We start from the raw sequence: 6,865 nt of genomic DNA, 5'->3' as shown, positions 1-6,865 counted from the left end.
AAAAAAAAAAAAGAAACTTGTACGCCAATGCCCAACCTTGGGTTCCTGTCCATCAGAAGTCTCAATGCCCATTTCAAATGAAACACTGTTTTTGCCAGAAAACCAATTCAGTTGGCACATTGCTTGCAGCAGTGGCCAACGAATGCAGCCTATGCCCATCCTACACTATCTGTGCAGACTGTGAGGCAGGGCCGGGTACCCATGACTCTAACCATGTTCTGCGGAAGTTGCGGAGACCTGTTGCGGGATCTTCTGAACTGTTCGCTCACGCCAGGGTCTCTCCTCCTCACCTCCCTGCTGCTCTGGAGCAAGACAGGCTCCAAAATCAAGTGGACAAGAACTTTCTTAAAGCAGAAAAGCAAAGGTTGTGAGCTGAGAAGAAATAGCGGAAAGCAGAAGTTACGGAACTTAAAAAGCAGCTTAAACTCATCTGTGGAATTCTATCCAAGGGCTTCAGGGTCCCAAGTCTCCTTTGGGCCAACCCAAGAGCTTGCTGCAGTCTAATACCCTGATGCTCCCTTTGCAGTCCTGTGCCCGTCATGCCAACCCTCAGTGCAGCATTTGTGGACGAGGATGTGCCTGATGGGACTCACCTTCAGCCAGGAACCATGTTCGTCAAACACTGGAGAATGAAACACGCAGGAAATGTCAGATGGAGTGCAGACACAAAGCTCACGTTCATGTGGGAAAACCTGGCTTTGGCTTCCACAGAGAAGAAGGATGTCTTGGTTCCCTGCCTGAAAGCCGGCCACGTAGGAGTTGTGTCTGTGGAGTTCACTGCCCCAACCTTGGAAGGAACCTACACCTCCCACTGGCGTCTTTCTCATAAAGGCCAGCAGTTCGGGCCTTGGGTCTGGTGTAGCATCAGAGTGGATTCTTTCCCCTCCACCGAGAGCCCTAGTGACAATGACAAGGGCGTGGTCAGCTCAAGCAAAGATGATGGAGGAAGCTTTGCTTCTGGCCAAGGAAGAACTTCCGCTTGGCGAAGGGACTGAGCAGACAGAAGGGACAGGAACCGCATCCCTCGGACCCAAAAAGTTGCCAGCGAGAGGGAGCTCTACATCCCGTCTGTGGACCTTCTGACTGCCCAGGACCTGCTGTCCTTTGAGCTGCTGGACATACCTTTGTGTGAGAATTGGAGAGGGTGCCGCACAACACCCCTGTGGACTCCACAGGGCTGGCAAAGAATCGGGCTGAGAGCGCTGCCACTGGGGAGGAAGCGGAAGATGGCCTGAGTGGGACCCAGTTTGTCTGAGAGACTGCGATCCGGTCGCTGACCTTGGATGCTGCCCCTGATCGCAACCCACCTCGCTGACAAAAGTCCCTGCAGATGAAATCTACCTCATCTGAAGGAGAGGGCCCCCTTGGGGAGGAGAGAGAGGAGATTGTCCATATCGCTGAAGAAGAATTTGCTGAGGAGGAGGAGGAAGATGAGCCCAAAGATGAAGTTCAGAGTCAGTGCTCTGCTTCCTCAGAGGACTATATCATCATCTGCCTGAGTGGATGGATGAATGTATAGATTGTGATAAGAGCTGTAAGTCCCCCCAATAAAATGATTTTTTTCATTAACTTCAATTTTATAAAGAAAGAATAAAGCATTGCTATTCTGTAAATAAGTACAAAGTCACCACCATGGAACTGAGAGCCCATCGTGTGTGAACATTTGGCTGCGCACAATGGGAATAGTGGAGGGGGGATACCTCCCTGAGGTATTCTCCCTGAAGTAAAATCCAAACAGCTGAAGTGGCTTCAGAAATAAGAACAAGAAAAATAATGACAATGTGGATCGGTCTCAGCTTGCACTCATCCACGTATCAGCTTTGACTACTTGGCAGCTGCTTCGAGCAGTCCCTGTCAACAGCTGCTAAGGTCAAAAGCATAAGGGATTGGGGGCTAGAAAACATTTCCTCCAAGACCCAGCTTGGGACCAGCGTGTGCCTGTTTATAAAATGGGGAGGATCTGCCCGATGAAGAGGGTTATGTTGAGTCCTGAGTGGGAATTTGGTGTGTGCATGTGTGATTCAGAAAGCTTGTGGAGGATTACATCACAGTCACCTCTGTAGTAGGTTAGGAATCGCAACCTGTGGCCCGAATATGCACGTACCTTAGTCCAGACCAGTGGCAAGAAAGGGCCTACCCCCAACCCGCCCATCCCGCTCTCTCAGCTGCCATGGAAGGCTCCACTTGAAGTAAATAAAGGGCTCCGCAGAGAAACTACCATTTCCAGCATGCAATGTGAAACGAAAGGCCTTAGCCACCGTGTTCTTGGAAAGTGTAGTTCTATGCAGAGGTACTTTCGAAGCAGGCACGATTCTCACAGAAACCGAGTTGCTAGATTGGAGATTTCTGTGTGCTTGTGGGCTGCAACACCTGTGGATCAGGCGAAGGAGCTCACAAATCTTAAAAAGACTACAATTCCCATCCAGCCCCACGAGACTTGGACGGGAAGTCCTCTAAGCCCTAGAGCATGGAACCACAGGTTACTCTAAATGTCACTTGTAACGATGAAATGCAGAGTTTTCTGGTTTCCGATCCAGAAAGCACAACTTGGGCAGATGTAGAAGCTATGGTAAAAATTCCGTTTGATCTGAACACTATTCAAAGAAAATACTTGGATGAGGAAAATGAAGAGGTGTCCATCAACTGTCCAGGAGAATATGAAGAAGCCCTTAAGAGGGCAGTGAAGCATGGGAACCAACTGCAGATGCAGGTCCCAGAAGGTCCAGGGAAGAGGCCCTAAGCCCAGTTGCATCAAAAAGGCAGCCAGCTATCCGGATAGGGAAGAAACCGTTTGCACGTTATCCCTCACTGGTGAGAGTCTTGGGATCTGATATGAAGCCCCCAGAGGCACTTGACTTGCCCCACAGCCGTTTCCACTTGATCCATGTGATGCAGACCAGCTTCCAGAGAAACCCCCAGACTGGTTCACATGCTACCTAGAGACATTCAGAGAGCAAGTGGTTAAAGAAACAGTTGAGAAGCTTGAGCAGAAATTACATGAGAAACTTGTACTCCCAGATAGGAACTGAAAATACAGGGAATCCAGGGCAGATGAGTCCTACAGGACCAGTGGTGTGAGTGGCAAAACAGGGAGGGTAAAGGGAGAATGGGTAGGAAAGAGGGAACCGATTACAAGGAACTGTGTGTGACCTCTTCCCTGGGGGACAGACAACCGAAAAGTGGGTGAAGGGAGACGTCGGACAGGGCAAGATATGACAAAATACCCATTTATAAACTATCAAGGGCTCATGAGGGAGTGGGGAGCGGGGAGGGAGGGGGAAAATGAGGACCTAATGTCGGGGGTTTAAATGGAGAGGAAATGTTTTGAGAATGATGTACAAATGCGCTTTACACAATTGATGTGTGGATGGATTGGGATAACAGTTGTATGAGCCCCTAATAAAATGTTTTAAAAAAAATGAGAAAAAAAAAAAAGAAACTTGTACGCCAATGCCCAACCTTGGGTTCCTGTCCATCAGAAGTCTCAATGCCCATTTCAAATGAAACACTGTTTTTGCCAGAAAACCAATTCAGTTGGCACATTGCTTGCAGCAGTGGCCAACGAATGCAGCCTATGCCCATCCTACACTATCTGTGCAGACTGTGAGGCAGGGCCGGGTACCCATGACTCTAACCATGTTCTGCGGAAGTTGCGGAGACCTGTTGCGGGATCTTCTGAACTGTTCGCTCACGCCAGGGTCTCTCCTCCTCACCTCCCTGCTGCTCTGGAGCAAGACAGGCTCCAAAATCAAGTGGACAAGAACTTTCTTAAAGCAGAAAAGCAAAGGTTGTGAGCTGAGAAGAAATAGCGGAAAGCAGAAGTTACGGAACTTAAAAAGCAGCTTAAACTCATCTGTGGAATTCTATCCAAGGGCTTCAGGGTCCCAAGTCTCCTTTGGGCCAACCCAAGAGCTTGCTGCAGTCTAATACCCTGATGCTCCCTTTGCAGTCCTGTGCCCGTCATGCCAACCCTCAGTGCAGCATTTGTGGACGAGGATGTGCCTGATGGGACTCACCTTCAGCCAGGAACCATGTTCGTCAAACACTGGAGAATGAAACACGCAGGAAATGTCAGATGGAGTGCAGACACAAAGCTCACGTTCATGTGGGAAAACCTGGCTTTGGCTTCCACAGAGAAGAAGGATGTCTTGGTTCCCTGCCTGAAAGCCGGCCACGTAGGAGTTGTGTCTGTGGAGTTCACTGCCCCAACCTTGGAAGGAACCTACACCTCCCACTGGCGTCTTTCTCATAAAGGCCAGCAGTTCGGGCCTTGGGTCTGGTGTAGCATCAGAGTGGATTCTTTCCCCTCCACCGAGAGCCCTAGTGACAATGACAAGGGCGTGGTCAGCTCAAGCAAAGATGATGGAGGAAGCTTTGCTTCTGGCCAAGGAAGAACTTCCGCTTGGCGAAGGGACTGAGCAGACAGAAGGGACAGGAACCGCATCCCTCGGACCCAAAAAGTTGCCAGCGAGAGGGAGCTCTACATCCCGTCTGTGGACCTTCTGACTGCCCAGGACCTGCTGTCCTTTGAGCTGCTGGACATACCTTTGTGTGAGAATTGGAGAGGGTGCCGCACAACACCCCTGTGGACTCCACAGGGCTGGCAAAGAATCGGGCTGAGAGCGCTGCCACTGGGGAGGAAGCGGAAGATGGCCTGAGTGGGACCCAGTTTGTCTGAGAGACTGCGATCCGGTCGCTGACCTTGGATGCTGCCCCTGATCGCAACCCACCTCGCTGACAAAAGTCCCTGCAGATGAAATCTACCTCATCTGAAGGAGAGGGCCCCCTTGGGGAGGAGAGAGAGGAGATTGTCCATATCGCTGAAGAAGAATTTGCTGAGGAGGAGGAGGAAGATGAGCCCAAAGATGAAGTTCAGAGTCAGTGCTCTGCTTCCTCAGAGGACTATATCATCATCTGCCTGAGTGCTTTCACACCAGCCGCCCTCTCTCAGCCGGGCCTGGAGCGAGGGGCCAAAAGCCAGCCTGGGGTTGAGACTGGACTGGAACCTGCCGAGGTTAGGGAGAGACTCCCTGGAGAAGAGAACCAGACTCAGGGGCAGGACATTAATGACGTCCTCATGACCTCACCGACTCGAGAAACAGTGCCCCTCATTCCAGAGGTGGTGGGCCCTCCACCTCTGCTGCCCAGAAGCTCTCCTTGTGTACAGCAGCAAGTTCCTCCGGGCCCTGATCAGATCAGAGAGCCCAGAGGCTCATCAGGACATGTGAACAGCAGACAGAAGAGCGGTGACCACTCAAGGCACCACCACGGGACCAGCGCTGCTGGAGCACTAGCGAAAGGGGCTTGGTCCGTTGCTGCCTCTGCACACAAGATCCTGTTCGCTGGGCCACCAGTCACTGCACAGCCAGTCGTTTCTGAAGACCAGACAGCCGCTTTGATGGCTCACCTCTTTGAAATGGGATTCTGCGACAGGCAGCTGAACCTAAGGCTGCTGCAGAAACACAATTACAACATCCTGCAGGTGGTGACAGATCTCCTTCAGGTCACCAACAATGAGTGGTACAGCCACCGCTATTGAAGAGTTTTCGTGTATTAAATGACTAACTGCCTGCTGCTCAGAGATGGCTTTACTCTGTTCTTGGTGTTGGGTAGAAGCCCTCTCTTTGGTTTTTAATCTCATGAATATTTGTATAGCCCACCATTGAATTATCAAGACAATACCTGCAAGACAGTATTTTGGGGGAGCCAATTAAAGACCGGGACATAAATTTTCACTGTAGACACTGAGTGAATGGTAGGAAGACAGTTGGAAATTGTGGTGAAAATTCTTTTTCCATTTCAGTGTATGGAAGCATATAATTTAAACTACCTGGACAACCAGTTTTCTTTTCTGCTTGCATTGAACCTAAGCATATTTGTTTAGTTGATGTGGGTGTTTTATGGAGATACCGATAACCTGTTCGCTGTCATTTTTTAAATGAAATGAATGTCGGAAGAAAGGTTCAGTTGTTTTCAAGAAGAATTCCTATAATTCCTCTAGCCTGACCCCGAGCCTCGCAGCTCTGTGGGCTGAAGTGACACCCACCTCGTGACAGAAACTGACGCTCTTCCCTCTCTGGGAGAAAGTTTCCAAACAGGACGCAGTGATCCCTTTGCTTGCAAATGACCAATCGATGTGTTTTAGAGCGTCCCCCCTCTGGGTCTCTGCATCTCAATGAAAGGAGGGAGGCGTGTGCTAAATATTGAACTCCTCAGCCTCTGATAGACTATGTCTATTGTAGTCATTGTGCATCTTTTTCTTTAAGGGGAAAGAAATGTTAGTGTGAAATACTTTGCTAATTCTATAGAGCAAGAAGAGGACCCTTCTATGACTTAAAGGGAAAAGGTAAAGTTAATGATGACTTTCTCTCCCTTTTTCATGTCAGAGCAGAGCTTTTATTCTGATAAAATAAAGGGTAGAGGAGAGCAACAATGAGACAGGCTCCCTAGCTTAGCGTCAGTAAAGTTCAAGGTCAGGCAGTAAGCTGTGAGGGGTATAGGATCCTACTGACTTCCGAATGTCAAGTCAGTTTTAAAAGGTATAAGCCCTGGGGAGCCTAGGGGGAAACTGCCAGGCTTTGAGTGGGGCGAGCTCCCTGGAAAGTTAGGTTTAAGCCCAGGAGGAGGGAAAGAGCTTGCTTCTGATAGTTCGGATAATGCGACATAAAGATGAATTCAAGAAAATGACTTGTTAAACAAAAAGAATCGAACCCACCCAGGCTAGAGGGGATATGCTTATTAAAAGTGCCCGGCTATCAAATGATACTGCATCTGGGGTCTTAAAGGCTTGAAGACAAACAGGCGGCCATCTAGCTAAGAAACAATAAAACCCACAAGGAAGAAGCACACCAGCCTACCCCGACAC

The 6,865-nt window shown here is 49.5% G+C and overlaps 2 pseudogenes; both read left to right on the top strand.

Moving 5' to 3' along the window:
- Nucleotides 1-1,519, top strand: part of LOC101659141 — a 6,547-nt pseudogene extending 5,028 nt beyond the window's left edge.
- A 948-nt stretch (nt 1,520-2,467) lies between these two features.
- On the top strand, nt 2,468-5,539 carry LOC101640828 (annotated as a pseudogene).
- Nucleotides 5,540-6,865: the final 1,326 nt, after the last annotated feature.

This window comes from Echinops telfairi, unplaced genomic scaffold, assembly GCF_000313985.2.
Source record: "Echinops telfairi isolate 266 unplaced genomic scaffold, ASM31398v2 ScPeMD7_10;HRSCAF=50, whole genome shotgun sequence".
NCBI lineage: Eukaryota > Metazoa > Chordata > Mammalia > Afrosoricida > Tenrecidae > Echinops > Echinops telfairi.
Note: the sequence above shows the minus strand (reverse complement) of the source record. Positions and strands in the feature narration are given on the sequence as shown.